This window comes from Sparus aurata, chromosome 22 (genome assembly GCF_900880675.1).
Source record: "Sparus aurata chromosome 22, fSpaAur1.1, whole genome shotgun sequence".
Taxonomy (NCBI): domain Eukaryota; kingdom Metazoa; phylum Chordata; class Actinopteri; order Spariformes; family Sparidae; genus Sparus; species Sparus aurata.
In genome coordinates, this window is record NC_044208.1 from 25,563,841 (window position 1) to 25,580,388 (window position 16,548).

The following is a 16,548-nucleotide window of genomic DNA, read 5'->3' on the forward strand; positions in this document are numbered from 1 at the left end:
CCTGCACCTGTCCACATACTGCACATGCTCAGACAGATTCTCCCCCACTTCGGCGTTTGGCTGCCTTTCTTTGTCGTCTCTGAGTCATAAGGCTCTGATACGTTTTCGGCGCTGGAGTACAAAAAAAAGAAAATACAGGAATGTTTCACAAAACTACTCAGCAGCAGCAGCAGCATATAGTGAACAGCAACATACAATACATGAACACTGACACCAAGATCAGCTTAAGAGTCATGTTTTATTCACAAAGACAGTGGGGGTGGCTGGCTGGGAAAAAAATATATCATGTGTTGCAGAAAGACAGTTGGAAGCACGAACACCTGAGTCAATATCCTCATAATGCAATGTTTTCAATGGAAACAACGTGATATCTAGACCAAACTGAAATGACTAGAGCTCCTCCAGAAAGACACGGATGAAAATTTATAGTGTAGCCACAATAGCAGATCAGATAATGAGAGGGAGAAGAGAAACAGAGAGGGAGAGTTTTTGTGGAGTTTGACTGACTGCGTTTTCTGCTGTGTTTGCATTAGAAAGGGTTTGGAGGGATCACAAGGCAGCTCAAAATGCTCTAAATAGAATGTTTTTTATGTGAGCGCACATTGGGACCGTGGAATGTTGGTTTTCAATCTCAGACACATGCGTACGCTTGCATGGAAAACCAACGTGGTTGTTTTTTCAATCATCTATTCAAGGGTTTCCTGGTGGGCTCTCTTCAAAAACAAATGTGCATCGAACAAAGATACGCTTGTTACTTATATAGGAAGTGTAAATCAAAACATTTAGACGGGGCCGTGAGACTTTATGCACAGGCAGTAAAAAACATTCAAATGTCACATTTTTTTTCGTGTGCCTCAGATCATATCTGTTTACCTATTCTTATCCTCTGAGGGTGTACAGCACCCGTCTACTCGGGATGATGCAACTATCCAATTATTTATACCCTTCCGACACACACACACACACACACACACACATGTTTCTCCTCCCCCTCCTTCCACATTTCAGTTTCAATCTTCAGCATGTGTTATTTTATTTTACCTCGCATCTCCACCCCCCTCGGTCCCATCTGGTGTCCATTTCTCCTCCGTGGACCCCACCATACCGCAACCCCGCACATGGGCTGCACATACCTTCGCCAGTAGCAGTAGAATTTTAATGGACTTTAGGAGGAAGTCACTTTGCTGGCACACTTAATGAACATTTGATCAAAATCAACACTAAAGGCCTAACTCAAAAAAAAAAAGTTTTGGGGGAATTTCTGTGTTAAAACAGTGTTAGATTTAGTGGTTTGCCTTTAAAGTTCAAGTCCATAAACCTTTCGTTGGGTTGGGTGGAAATACTGCTCCCAGGGTGGGTGACACATGGGTAGCACTGCTGAAACTCCCCTCCTGCACCCCATCCCAGCTGAATTGGTTTCCAGTTGTACTGTGAGTTGGCCACTGTTTCTCAGACTTCTGGGGCTTCTCATTTTAGAGGCGCGTTAGTATCGGACAGCTCCTCGGGGACCACTCCTAAACATCTCACTAAGAACAGGGTCAGGGGTCAAAGTAATAAGGACCTATTATCTCTGCTATTACGGACTGACTTCCAGGCTCATCACGTCATCGTGGACGGGCAGCTTCAAGTGTGGTCAGCCTCTGGTTGGGACTGAGTACAGAATCCATTATTTTCCTCCAGCTCATGCAGAACATGGACTCTTCAACCATCTATTTTATGGCATGAAAGAATCGCTAAAAATTTAGTCTGTGTGTGACTGCGTATTCCATGATTTAGTTATAAAAAGCACAACTGTGAGATATGTGTTCTTGGCTACGGATTCCCTTCACCTGCTACACAGACCTCTGCAAAGTCACTCTCCGAAAAACAGATTTTCCCCTTCCTTCTCCATGAACATCTGGTAAATCTGTTAAAGGTGTCCTTCGCCATCTTTGTTTACGCACAAACACACAACAGAGCAGCCGCACAACTGACGAGCATTACAGTGGAAGCTGGGACCGACTAGCGTGGCAGGGCTCATTCGTTTTGTTTGGTGCACAGCAAAACCACACCAAAACTATCTGCAGCTCCAAACAACCCAAATCATAAGGGTTTTAAAATCAGATTTCCAGATTTCTGGCTGGCCCAGAATTGGAAAGTATGTGGCGTGCCGTGTATCTTTGATGAAACAGAGGGTTCAGTCACTATGCGAGATCTTAACTGGCTCTGTACCAAGGTGGGACACGAAAACGTAGAGAAGTGAAGAGAGACAGTGGCCACTTAAGAGTCTTTTTCTAACTTTGGATCTTTTCTCCTTCATGTGCTGCACACACTAATTTTAGAGGTGGTGCACATCGTGTTTTTTTTTTGTTTTTTTTCAATTCTGAGAACAGCCAGTGAGATGACGTCCAGCATAGCTAAGACTGTGGCATCTGTGCTGCAGCTCTGAACACATCAAACAGACGGGCGTCCACAGATTCAGGAGCAGAGCAAATATGGAAATTACTTTTTCCATGATTGCACGCATGATAGTACTTTTACACATATACAACCTTAGCCTTTCATTTCTCCACTCGCACATAAATACACATGCAGACACACGTGGACTAAAACATACCTGTGAGCCAAACAAAAGCACTAGTCTTGACTGTCCAATGTGTTTGTACATTCCCATTACAAAAGGCATGTAGGAAATGACAGCAACACTGCTAAAAAAAAAAAAAAAAAAAATCGCTTACTTGCCCCTGAAATATGTTCTGCTACTACCATTACTGTAAGAGCTAATCATCCATGCAATCACAGTGCAGTTTGCCTGGAGTGACATGTTGAAATCATTACCTCTGGCTGGGATTCAATGGAAGAGACCATTATATAGCCTTACACTCACAGCAGAATAGTCTCGCCGTTGAGCTATAGTAGAGTTAAAAGCCTTGTCTGCCATTATGATACTCTCGAGAACAAGGTAATGAAACCTTAAAGGATGGACGAGACCTCAAGCCACACACTTTTTATCGATGGCCGATGGGGGGCAGCAGCAGGAGCAACGACCTTGTAACATCAGAGCTGTTCATCTCTTATCCAAGGACTGTAAATAACTTGCACATTTCTTGTGATATCTGGACACGGTGTGAAATACTCTCCCTATCCTGTTCTCTCTCACTTTTTTGATTAGACTAAATAATATGAAATGGAGTGAGAGGAAAGACTGGATGATTTGGGCAAATCATCGATAAGATAATACATTTTCCATTTCATTTTACACGTTTGTACTGTAATCAAATCGCAATGGACTTCAGGATGTGTACCTTGCACTTTCCACAGAGGAAACAGGAAGCAGTTCCATATGGACCACATATGGGCTTCTAAAAGAGGCTCTACGATGGATTTGCCTCTAGACACTGATCTAAGGTCAGTGTCGTGTTTACTCCTCTGATGGTTACAGTTAGGTTTGGGGGGAGGGGTGAACCCGACTGATCCTGGAACCTTGCCGAAGGGCGTCTCCTACACCCCGAGCTTGAAAGGGGTTGTGTGGTTACGGGAGCGGTCTCCATCTTTGTAGCAGGAAGTGAAGAGATCAATCAAAGGGAGCTACATGACATCCCCCAGCATGCCTGTTAAATAAATGTCAATCTCAGGCACAGTAAATCTCGTGCATTACCACGCATACAACTTCAAATCGGTGATGTTCTTGTGCGTAGCTGAGGAAAAGGAAGCTCAAAACTGATGACGGATAGTAGGCGAAAAAGCTTACGGTGAATAATGCCAAATAGCTACAGTGTGAACCAGAAACACACACACACACACACACACACTCTCTCTCTCTCTCTCATTCACGTACATACGTAGACATCTCAATTTTTTTCTAAACAAATATGTAAGGGATAATGTATAGAACGGCGGTCACTATCGGGAAAATAAGTCCCTTCAGGACGGTTCGTCCTGTCGGGACCGCTTACACGGTTACTTGCCAACACGAAAAAAAAAACTTGACACAGTGTGTCTTTTTACAATTTATTTGTTACCGTTCATAGTGTTTTTCAGCAGAGAAAGATAGTTCGCCAAACCGACGCCGTTTCGCTTCTCCCTCTTTGCTGCTTTCCTCTCTTTTTCTTTTCTTGACCGGTGACGACGACTCAGCCTTTTGCCAAGAGTTGAAATCACCGTATTTTCCAAGAATATTAAAGTTAATGTGAAACTCATTCATGCTAGTGGCCTAGGAGTACATTTTTTCCGATATGCAGCAGACTACAGATCAGCTGACGTCGCTTAGCGACCGAAGACGCTGGGGTGAGAAGTGACCAGACTACTTGCGGAGCAAAGATTTTAGAGCGTGGAGTGCTACGAAATACATGAATCAGAGGCAAAAAGGCCACTTTCCTTGACAACGGTCAAATATGCTTAGCAGTGGTCAATTATACAAAAATAATTGACCGCCGAACGTTGGGAAGCTCCATTCAAGTAAATGGAGCATTCTACAGCATTAAGAAGAGCCGTGTAATAAAGATAATGTATCACACATATGGCCTGGATATTGACCACTCTACTTAATCACCTGTGGTAGAAAACATAATGCATATTTGTCTCACAATTGATGACCACTGTCTATATTATTCAGTCTGGCTCACCAGATGTAGGCCTGCTATTAGGTGCCTGTTTTCAATATCCTCCCTTCCACTATCTGCGTATTACAATGTTTAAAATCTACAAAGGAAAACCGCAACAGTAATGTCCGGCTTGGCAACCTACGAGCTGTAATTAGGAAGTAAGCGGAAGTTACCCTAACACTAAACTGGTCACTAACGGTATGAACCTAAACGAGCTAGCAGCTGATACCGTTCTCTTTGAGGAGATTAAGCAATTTTAATGAATTCAACTGCCCACATGCAAAATATGTTTCTCTGACACTGTGTTTTTGCAGGAGCATCGTTGCTTAGTCTCATCCAAGACGAAGGTTGGAAGTGCTGACACAGAGATGTGGAGAACTGGCTTTGTGAGACTATCTTTAGAAAAAGGACTTTCCTCCTATTTTCTGTTTGGACACAACACATGTACTTTTCAACCTCACTTTCATGTAGTCTCCAAATATTTTTTTTGTAGGCTGGATAAAGCCAGAACTGTATGAACGTATGACCTGTTATTTGTCCTTAACTAGAACATGGCAACAACCCATCTGCAAAGCTGTCTGGGTGACACAACATAGCCTCCTATCTCCCCTCTTGGCTGGTCTCAATGTAGATAAGAGAGATAAGGGAAGGTCTGACTTCTTTATGACCGTGGTACACGTCTCCATGCTTTGGGATTACAGAATGCTTACACTAATATCAGTGTCCCGAGTTGCAAAGTGTCGATGCGGCACCTTGGGGAGCTCCAGGCCTGGGACCCAGTCCACCAAGCATCAGTTGATCCCCAGCTATGAAAGGAGACCTGTTATGGAGTTCGGGGCCTCACTTGGTGGTCTATGAGAACAAGCTGGTGCTGAACCTTTTGTACTTAGAGCAGATTACCAGGAGGCCACTTCCAGATGCAGTGCACCAGAGGAGAAACAGGCTCTCTTTGCCTGGGTGGTATGGGACAAATCCACTCCCCACACTTTTCTCATTAGCGTAATAAGCTTTGTATAAACCACTGGACTGCCATCGTCAAGGACACATGCACCATCTCCTCTATCTCTATCAACTTCCCATCTCCTACAACCATCTATCTCCTCCATCTACCCATCTTCCCCATCCATGCATCCATCCATCCATCTCTGTGAAATATTCAGAATAATTGCTTCAAATCTATCTTCAAACAGTCTCAAGCAGCTGAGCATGCACTGGTGTGTTTATATTTCAGTTCCATATAATATTCTGAGATTCTATCTGGCATTTTTTACTGTCAGATTGCCGATAAAATAAACTAATTTGCTACTTTGACTCTGATGCATCATCCTCTCACACAATATCCGACCCACGACACTATCTGACTGGTAACACTTCACCATTCATAGCTTATCAAACACTGAATGATCTGAATCTGCACAATAACCAGTAACTGAATGTATCAAATAAATATAGCGGAGATGAAGATGTTACTTTTTCAGTCTCCTTGATCTCTAATAATCAGTTTCGATATCAGCCCCGAAAAAAGCCATATTGGTCAACCCCAAATATAAACACCTGGCAAAATACTCAGAACTGCTTCTGTGTTAGTTGCTGCTACAAAAGGTATCATCAGGAGCACATTTTGCAATAATGACACACACAGACTCACAAACTGAAAACATTACCAGCTGGATGGTAATAATATTCTCTATGCTCAATTACAACCTGTTGACCAGATGCCTTGTGTACAAACGCTTAACACCAAAGTGAGTAATAACCATGTGGAATATTGTGCAATCGTTAAAAAGCAGCCGAAAATATTATATATTGTTTTATAACACTGCTTCTCCAGTGGCAATTGGAAAAAATCTTTTTCCGTACCCGTCAGTTATTTTAAAAGCACGCTTCATCAACCTGATTGCACAGGGAGATGAGAGAAGCATGTTTATATAAAGAGCAGGTCCACAACCGGAGGGCTCCAGCCAGCTCAGCGAGGAGGTGTAAGTCACACTCCCTCACCCCGCTCTCCCACAGCCTGTCAGTGGCATGGCAAAGTCTGCCTCACCAAGCTTCCTGTGACTCACTTCCTGTCACAGCCCTGCACCTGCACTCCCCTGGGTGATGTCATGGCAGGTTTTCCTCTCGGAGCCGAGCTGCTAAGCACACTCCCCGTCTGGCATAATGCGCGTAATGCATGCGTGTGTGTTTACGTGTGTACATCCATCAGCATGCCTGGCTCAAGCATCAGTCGGAGGACCTGCGGTGAATGCCGCCCTTCATAGCTTTCGTGATGACCTCTTCCGTGAGGCAAAAGCCTCGCTCTGAGTGGAAAGGCACATCAAACAGACTGGGGAGGAAGAGGACAGTGGTAGATGGAACATGGACTCAGTCCCAAAGATGGATTATTGTGATTTTTTTTCTCCTTTGCCTCCTTCTTAGATATAAATATGTCCTTTTGTTGCCTCCTTGTGTCTGTGCATTCAATTACTGGTAGGAATCCTTCTGTGTATCCTTGCTGAGCTACACGTAATGAAAGCTTGACCTTTATGAGAAAGGAGTAGTTCTGTTTTCCAGTGAGGAGAAACAACCTCTAGATGTCCTCAATATCTGTAGGAATAATTACAGTCGGCCTTTCTACCATCAGTGACCGCAGTGAAAATGATAGATTGAGGGGAACACATTACTTGGACAGGCCCATGAGTAAATGGAAATATTGTATGAGAATGAGTGCACACTTTTTTCCTTTATCCTGGCCCGAAAGATGTTTTTTTTTTTTTTAACTAAACCAACCTTTTATTTTTTTGACTCTCTTCTCCCTCAGATTGAATGTGTGTGCACGTGAACAGGCGGGAAATGCAGGGTCACACGAGGAAGGCAGCAAACGTATATATCAATATTAATTTCCTTTTCTGGTACATTCACAGACCGCTTGCTAGTTTTGCTCCTTTCAAGAGTGTGTTATGGATCATTAGGTCTCGCTCGCTGCCTGTTGACAACATTAGCAGTTCTAATGGTTCTCTGTGGGAAACGTTCTTTCTTTTAGTGTGAGCTTGTGCGTCACATTCATCTGGTTCTGGTGTTGATGGATGGTGTAGACCAGAAAAAGGGACATTGCGAGAGAAAAGTAAGGCCACATAATCCTCATGACTGGACTCACACAAAGTATACCATCACGTCTTTAGGACAAAGTAGTTTTGGTTAAAAATGCACTATCATTAAGTATCCACAGACTGCGGAAATTGATCAAGTATACATAAAACTTATTTTCCTCATTAGAATGGGTAGCATTTAGATGGCCACAGTTTACCAACATTCAGGGGTTGACATTGGACTGAATCTCTGTACTGTCACTGTGCAAACTGCGGGCGTTCTGTTGACTGGGACATAAAATAGTGCAGTTGGGTTTTGGGTTTCCAGAGCGGGATCAGGGCTGCAGTATATTGAGTCCATGTGGGGAGTGCGTTTTTAATCTGAGCCTTACCCACAGTCCTTCCTGTTTCTAATTTGGCGCTGCAGCGGTTTTGTCCCGAGGCCAAGAGCCTCTCTTCCACAGAGTGTCTATTTCCTCTGAAGTGAATAGTAGCAGGTGTGCTGGCCTGAGATCCCTTGGAGAAGTCTGCTTATGAATGGCCCACATCTCACTCTTTCTCGCCTGTCTTTTGTTTCCCCTTTTCTTCCTTTCATTCTTATTTTTCATTTTGTCTCACAGTCTTTCTCTCTTTTTCCCCAACGTTCTTTCTTTTCTTTGCTGTTATGTCTTCACCGCTCTGTGGCCACTCCTTTTGTCTCCCTCATCTCTTCTGATTTTCTTTCATTCTTCCCCTTTGCTCTCTTTGCTTCCGTCAAGATCAAGGTATAGTACTTTGATAACTCATAAAACGTCAGCTTGAGCTGATGAAAACAATAAAAGACAACAGCAAGAACAAGGGCAGCACAATCACATATCATCCCTGCCAGACATCTAACATAATAAATCACATGAAACAGTGAAACTGTCAAAACATCCAAATTGGGTTTAGAATTGGGTTTATTGGAAAAGTCTTTGTTGTGGGAGAGGTAATACCACAAATCCTTTAGTTACAGCCGTCGCTATACAGAATAAACTTACTGTAAACAAACATGCACACATAGTTCAAATCCCATAAATAATGAAGACAATACATATGCAGGAAGAGGAGGAAAAGTGTGTGTGTATGTGTGTGTGCACATGTGTGTGCACATGTGTGTGTTTGTGTGTGTGTGTGTGTTAGAGAGCGACTCAATCTTCCACACATTGTAATCAGGCCAGTCTGATCACCAAGAACTCATCCAATCTGTGAGCAGAGGAGACATGCTGTCATGCTGCTTCAAGGAGGCATTGCGATTGGAATTAACCTCTCGTGACCTTCACTTCTCCTCCCCCCTTCCCCAAAACACACTCCCTAATGAGTTGGGCTTGAAGGGGTGCAGCCTTTCCCTGCAAGGGAAATAAATCCTATCAAGGCAAAGTCATATTCTCACTTATCTCTGAGGTAAACAAGGCAAAAGAAACAATGTTTGTTGCCAATGATTTGTGACTTAACGCGGGGGTGAAATACAGCTGCAAAGCTATTAAGGAAATGAGAGTCTAACCAAAGGGTTGTTTGACTGGAACACATGAACTCTTAATTATGTTTGTGTTTATTCAATTTTGCTTCCACATCATTTGCCAAAGCAGAGTTTTTTGTAAAGGTTATGGGGAGAAGTTTAAGACTATGTTCCCAGAGTCTAATAAGACTCTCACTCTCAATATACTTTATGCAATAACAATAACAACAACAATTTGAGGAATTTTTGCTTATCTTTAATGATTAGAAATGATAAAAATCTATTCAAACCTTGTTACCGTGTCACCCAAATTAATCCATACCATTTCACTTGAAGAAGTAGCCTTTGACCCTCTAGTAACAATGGACGTCCTCCAGCCTCTGTTCAGGCCCCATTCCCCTTTCTGCTCTTCTGAGTCTCTGCCAAAGTCAACCACGGGCATTTACATTTCCAGCCGTGGCGTTTCCGGCATCTGCACACGCTTGTGTTTACACAGGATGTTCAAACTTGATGCAGATTAAACAAATCCAATTTGGAGGCTGAGTTCAATCACCTCCTTCATTTCAACATTAAGTAGATGAAGCTGGGGTCCAGATCACCACTACTATTTCCAAGAGGATTGGTTCAGGGGAACGATCTGTACACCAGAAAGTCCAGAAAGTATTCTGAGAGTATTTATATGCGGATAGATGTCATCCGCTAGTTCCCACAGGCTTGCATGTGGTTGGATTTGCTCAGTGTGGTGTAGGGTATTTTTTTTTTTTAAATCTCCAGCTCTCTCTGGCAGAGTGTTGTGGGCCCATGGGTAGTTTGGCATTTGTTCTGTTCCCACACTTATGGTGTAAACGGAGGCCTGGCTTTGTGCTCACATGCCCAGACCAGGCACACGTAGCACTATTCAATGTTATGAACGTTTAATTTTGCCAAGACATTTTTTCATCTTACATCAGATAATCACTGATTACTCAGGAAACACACTATAGGTCAGACGACGATTGTGCCAAGTACACTTTCTCATATGGGAGAGTAGACGGCTTCCAAGTTTGGCTGAGGGCGGTCCACAGGCTTATTGGCCCTGTTCTCTGTCTAAGCCAAGCTTCAGCTCCATGGGTTCAGGATTGAGACGGGAAATGCTTCAGAAGACTGGAAGGTCTCTGACCTTTTCACAAGTACAAAGGGACCTTCATTGTGTCCAGAGGAGTCATTTGTTCAACAGGATTTTTAATTGCTGCTCACTTCAAATAAAGCCCTGAGTTTGGCTGGCGTTTGTGTCCTCACCTGGGCCCTCGTTCACATTTGGGAGGGGTTTTGACCTTCCTCAGCACCTGTTTGGCTGGCGTCCGGCTGCCCATCTGCTCCTGGCTAATGCAGCCTTCCCACTTCGTACAGACCAACTCCATTCAAGATGGGTAGCTGTCCGCCTAATTGTATCACATTCTACAGGCTTTGTCCTGGCTTTCCCTCGCCAGCTAAAGGTTGCAGAAATCTCATCCGCCACATCAGAGGGGCCCTATTAACCCCTGACCCCTGGTTGGTGTGTGTGGACAAGGTCGCTCCTCACACCCAACTCCGGGCCCATTAACACGTCGCCCCACAGCAGAAAAACTATTTTGACGGGCTGTAATTGGCGCTAAGTGATGGTGGACAAAGGCCCCCTCTGTGCTGCCTGCTGGACTGAGCGGTACTGACCACTCTCAGAGCTTCACGCTTGACATTTCCTTTCTGAGTTCGATGTGAGAAGAGAGGAACTGGGGAAGCCCCTTCCTGCACCACCACCTCCTCCGTTTCTCCATCCCTTCAGTTCCTTCTGCTATTCGCCATGGCGCTCCTTTGAAAACGTGAGATAATGAGGTTCTAGTGGGGAGAGCTGGCCGGAGGAGAATTGCATGGTCCAGATCTGCGGAGGCTGATTAATCCAATGGCGGGCCATTCCTTTCAGAGCCAGCCTAATTAGTTTATGTTAGCTGGAGAAGGTCAGGGGGCGTGTTTGACTGAGGCCTTTTCTTTAAATGCCACAATGGTGTGATGATCTGTGGATGCAGGTGCAGCAATCGGCTGCTTTAATGTTGCTGCGCTGCTTTGAGTATTGGTTGTACGGTTGAGTTGCAAACTGGCAAGGACAATGAGGTCTTTTACTCATGAGTATATGACATTTTCAAAACAGTATCCAGGCATCTAGTTGCCTTTCCAAGTTAATTAGTCATGAACTCAAATGCTCTACAAATAACCAGGGAAAAACCCTCAGTGTTGTATGTGGATAGTGGTTAAAAATATGAAAAAATGGCGAGCCAGGACTTCCGTACAACTCAGGACTACAAAGAATAATTTTACTGGTAGTCTTGGCCGGCATTATTGTATTGCTAACCCAGAGTCCACCCAGTGAATTACAAACCACTTAGAATGAGTCACTATGTTGGTATATGGAACTCCCTCTTCCTTCAATCTTATCACCATTTACCTTGACTGAATTCATATTTATGGCAGATGCAAATCCCTTAAATGATTGACTGTGATCCTAAATTCCCCCTGTGCTGTGTACAGCTTGTGTCCTTAGCAACAATCCAAGGGAAGCCAGGCTTCTCTCACACAAAGCTATATACTTAAGACAGGTCTAACTCCCTTCCCCATACACCATGCCATGCTCTCATCCCCGTATTTAACAGCCTGACGTCAGACAGGAGCAGAGGAGGCAGCAGAGGAGACTTTAATACTAAATCTCTCCCCCTGTCATTACCAGCCTGTGTGACCGCCTATCAGAGGCCCTTGAGTGATGTGGGAAACCCTGGGCCCTGTCCTCCCAACCCCTGTAGGCCAGGCCGCCTGTTCTGTCCAAACCAAACTGAAAACTACAGGACAGGCACAGCTAGGGTTGACATCAATGAGGCGCCGGGCTCTTTATGCCCACTCTGTGGTCAGGAGGAGAGAAGCCTGGATATTAATCTCTCTCTCGTCTTTACTCGCAAGCTTTCTTCCTCTTTCCCCTTCTCACCACGCAAGCCATATTTCTGGGCTGTCAGTCCCATTAAGGCTAAATCAAACGAAGGCAGAGACTGTTCACTTCGATAGCTGTTGCAATTGCCCTTGCAGCTGGAGGAAGTATCCAGTCAAAGAATGACAATGTGGAGGGGCGGTAGAAAGGAATTAATGATCTGGCCAAAGCCCAGTTCCAAGCGATGGAAAGTACAAGCAGTTTAAGCTGAGGGCTGTTATTTAATGGTAATTAATAACTGCCTGGACTGTTGCTCTAACGTGAATAAGTCAACCACACCTTCCTTGACACTTAAGACCACTGATGCTGACTATATTTCTCATAAATCCACACACAGACCTGTGAAATGTAAAAGCACTACAAAAACATCAACAGCATTGACCTGACTGAATGATACAGCATTCACAGCTTAATCAAACAAATTGAAAAGTGAAAATACAAAATCATTTTACAACTAAGAAAATTAATCTATACTGAGCGTATGTCCCTTCATTGTTGTCTTGAGTTTCCCAACACCTGTGAGGAGGAAAAAAATAACCCACACATGCCAACTCAGTCAGTCAGCCCACCAGCCCATGTGATGTGGGTCTTTATGAGCGGACACCTGCAGCACCCGGCGTCCCCGGTCGGCTTTGTTAAAGCCTCTGAACTGGGTGGGGGACAGAGGGTAGAGCCAGAGGGCCAGACCCAGGTTTGGCCCCGAAGGCCTTAACTATCACTCCAGTCCACGGGTTGCCTTTGGCCTTGCTAACTGTTCCATGAAATGGGCCCCAGGAACAGTGCAAACCTCCCAGAAACAGGCCGCTCACTGTTAGCCAACAGTGCTCCCTTTGTGTGAAAATTGTCAAAGCTGGCCCTTTTCTGCACCGGTCCTGCTTTTCTTTTGAGCCTCAGCTGTGAGCAAACAAAGCTGGCTTAAAGGTTTGCATGATGGTTAGCTAGTTAGCTGGCTAGCCGCATTAGTGTTTGTGTCAATGAGAGCAATGGAGTTTGTGTTTCTTGTGTTCTGCAGGTGGGGCTTCAATGGCTAATGAGAGAAGACCCAGTCAATGCCCGACTGATGAGGCCATCATAAAAACCAATAACCCCATTTTCTGTGGTTATGGAGGGAGTGGAGCTCAAGGATTCATAACGTGATCCAAATGAAACACTCAATGCTTTAGCGGTCCTTGGGATTATTCTTAATGTTCAATGCCAGCAGATCAGCCATCCAAAAACATCTAACTCTAGCGTTTCAATTTCATGTAATACATGGTTAGATAATATTGATGATAAATTCTGGTCTCTCGTTGGACAGCATTACAGTAGAGTTTGCAGGTTCAAACAGTTGTTTACAGACAAGACTGTTACAAGAAAATAATTTAATTTAAGTAATGGTCTGAAAAAGTGGGGCAACATGCTGAATAATACTCCTAATATCTCTGTACAAGGGTTTAGCATTTATCCTTTCATATTTGGAGATTCACAAGTGACCATATTTGAGTTCATCATAGAAAGATACTGTATATTATATTTGATTTGTATAGCTGTGTATCCTTTATTTTGCCGTCTGTGCATCCTGTCCAGAGGTTCTCCAAATAAAGAAGGTACGTACTTGCCAGTTGGCTGTCAGAGGTGGTGACACTCAACAGCCCCCAAACATTACAGAGCCACGACAAAGTTGCCACATGCAAGATTGCAGTAATGTGCAACAACAATGAATGATTCCATTACATAGAGTAACAGCAATGTAATCTGTGTTATCAACCATATCCTGTGATACTGCTGGCCTCTCTTTTATCGCAGTACAACAAATGTGAGTAGAGAAAAAGAAATGACTGCTTAAACAGATGCATAAATCATCCTCTAATCATTTATTTGTGGATGCAGGCATAATTGCTGTTTATCTCAAATTCTATTTATTGTACTGTCAGAGCACGTACTGAGAAAACAGACAAAACCTCTATTAATCGCTGTTTGTTATTGGGTTTTTATCTGTGGTTGAAATGGACCATCAAGTCACCACAGCTTTGGGTTCACTCGAATGGACTCCCTGGAAGTTTTTTAAGGTTGCATGTAACACCAAGAAGATATCCAACACTACAAAAATGAGCTATAGCTTCAACTTCCGTTGCCAGGATATATGCCTCAACATATTTATTAAAGGAGATAAACTTTGCTTAGACCTTTCCTTTTTTTCCCTCTTGGATGGAAAAGAAAACCAGTAGCACTTGGTTTAACCACGTTTCACTCTGCATAATTGTTCCCAAGGTTGCTGTTTTTTATTTCTAGGCTTTCTGTGCCAATATAATTCAATTTCTGTGGCCAAGCCAAATATTTGCAGCATGGCTTACGCTTCTAAACTGAGCTGTAGTTTGGGCTAAAGAGGTCTGACTTGCCAGCAGCACTGCACAGACAAGGCAATAAACAGATTCGCTGCTCATCAACAACAACTCTGCTTCTAATCACATTGTCATCCTCATTATTTACTCTGTCGTGCAATAAATTCTCCAGCGGGCGGTGAGATAAACGCAAAATCGTGGCATGCATTGAATTTTCATTACACCTTGCATCGTGTTGAGGTATGCACCGATGGTTTGATGGCAAACTGACTGTTTACTACTTCTCAGGAACAGATGACACAAACTGGAGGGAGTCAGAGTCATTTACAGTTAGTTAAATTCCCTGCAGAGAGGCCCTGCTAAATGCTTCTTCCACAGACCTTGCTGGGAAATATTTGCAATGGTTTCCATCCAGATCTGGGTCACTCAGTTCCACACTCCCTGCACAGGTGAGCTGGAGCAGGTTTGTTTGGCATTGGTCATTGGCTGTCCTTTCCTTTCCACAGGGCTGGGAAAGCAGCACCACATACAGCTTGCGACAACAAGAGATGCTTTTGTCCATAGCTTACCGCCGCGAAATGACACCTCTAAGCTGCATGCTGCCAATGTTGTCCAGGTCTCCCAGGACAGTCCCAGAGGGCCACGGGACCTGCTGCAGGCCCGGTCCAATAGAGGCAGAAGGAGAGTGAGAGCCCTCGGGAGAATAGGTAACTCTGTCAGCCGGCCGTGCTGCTGTAGCACGCAGATGAAAACAACCTCTTTCACATTGAGTGTGTTTTGGCTTCCAAGGCCGTAATCATGGATGATTAGCCTAAGAACTCAATTCCGTGCGGGGACTATTCCTTATTCCTGTCACACTGTCTGAAATTATATTTACCCACCACTTTTCCCAACTGTCCCAAGACATAAAGGCGGACTTGACTGATCCGTGGAAAAGCAGGCAGGTGTGTAATATTGATTTAAAAAAATAAAAAGTAAAGTGCACCTCATGTCGGTAAATGTCCTGTCCAGATACACAGAGGTCATTTCAATTCAGCGTACTTCAAGATGTAGGGAGGAAAGATTTTAGAGAAACATACAGATTATAATCAGACCAAAACTACTAGTTTACAAGGTAAGATCTTTAATCACTCTACGTTAAAAATATACTGTCAATATTTTGTTTTTTTCTTTAAATAGAGAACATATCATTCTGAAATAAGTACAAAGAGCCTTCACTGGCTTGTAGTTGGTTAATGACTCAAGCAGCATGACACGTTACGAGGGCTGATGTCACCCGTGGCCAGATCATCACCCCACAACAGGTGCAGCCTTCTCTCTTCCCTCTCCCCTTATACTCATCTTGCTGCAGCTTGTTTTCCTTCTACATGTGGAAAACATCTGCATAGGTGGTCCCTCTCTTTTTTTTCTGCACCCCCTCCCTCTCTTTTTCTTTCTCCACCCCTCTCATTTACTCCCACCCCTCTATTCTGTCTCTCCGTCTCTTTATGTCTTTCTCTTTTCGTGCCGGAAAAGGGGAAGCGCTGATTGTAAATAGGGAGAGGTGTCAGTGCCAGAAGAAGCGGGCTGCGTATTTCTGGATCCAAGCTGCGAGGTTTACCGAAGCATATTTTTATCATGAAAAGCCAACATGGAATGGGACGGCCATGCGCAGCTGCTGGTCTAATTTGCTCTAAGCATGTACAAATAGGACGGCCCACACAGACCATAAAAGTGGAGTGGAGGTTTTGCTCAACGCGGCACTTTTGTCTGACCAGAGGCCCAGGGACGCCTTCCAAAGAACAAACACATCACAAAAGAAAAAAGAAAACACACACAGGCAAACTTGATAGTTTGAAATACAGTAGAATAACTCAGAGGAGGACGGACCACTGCTGCTTCAGTGTTATTCCACAAGTAAACAGCGTTTCAAGCACTGTTTACTAACACCAATTCCATCTCATATTCAAGAGCTACAATTATGTAATCTAATCTCATTGATCATTTCTCAGAAAAGCGTGACTCTTGGAAAATATAACAATGTCATATAGATGTACTTTGTTTAACATTTCCAACTTCCTATGCTTGTGATACTATTTTTTATTTAGAGTCAGGGTCAGTGGCTGTCAGA

At 43.8% G+C, this 16,548-nt stretch overlaps 1 long non-coding RNA gene across 4 annotated transcripts in view; it reads right to left on the reverse strand.

Moving 5' to 3' along the window:
* LOC115574591 (uncharacterized) overlaps positions 1 to 16,548 on the reverse strand; it is a 26,024-nt gene continuing 9,476 nt past the window's right edge. For 3 of the 4 annotated variants that reach the window (XR_003982518.1, XR_003982517.1, XR_003982515.1), the window contains exon 5: positions 1 to 111. This is a non-coding gene — a long non-coding RNA (uncharacterized LOC115574591). Of the gene's footprint in view, positions 112 to 8,571; positions 9,019 to 16,548 lie in introns of those variants that run through there. The other variant, XR_003982516.1, reaches the window with a different exon arrangement.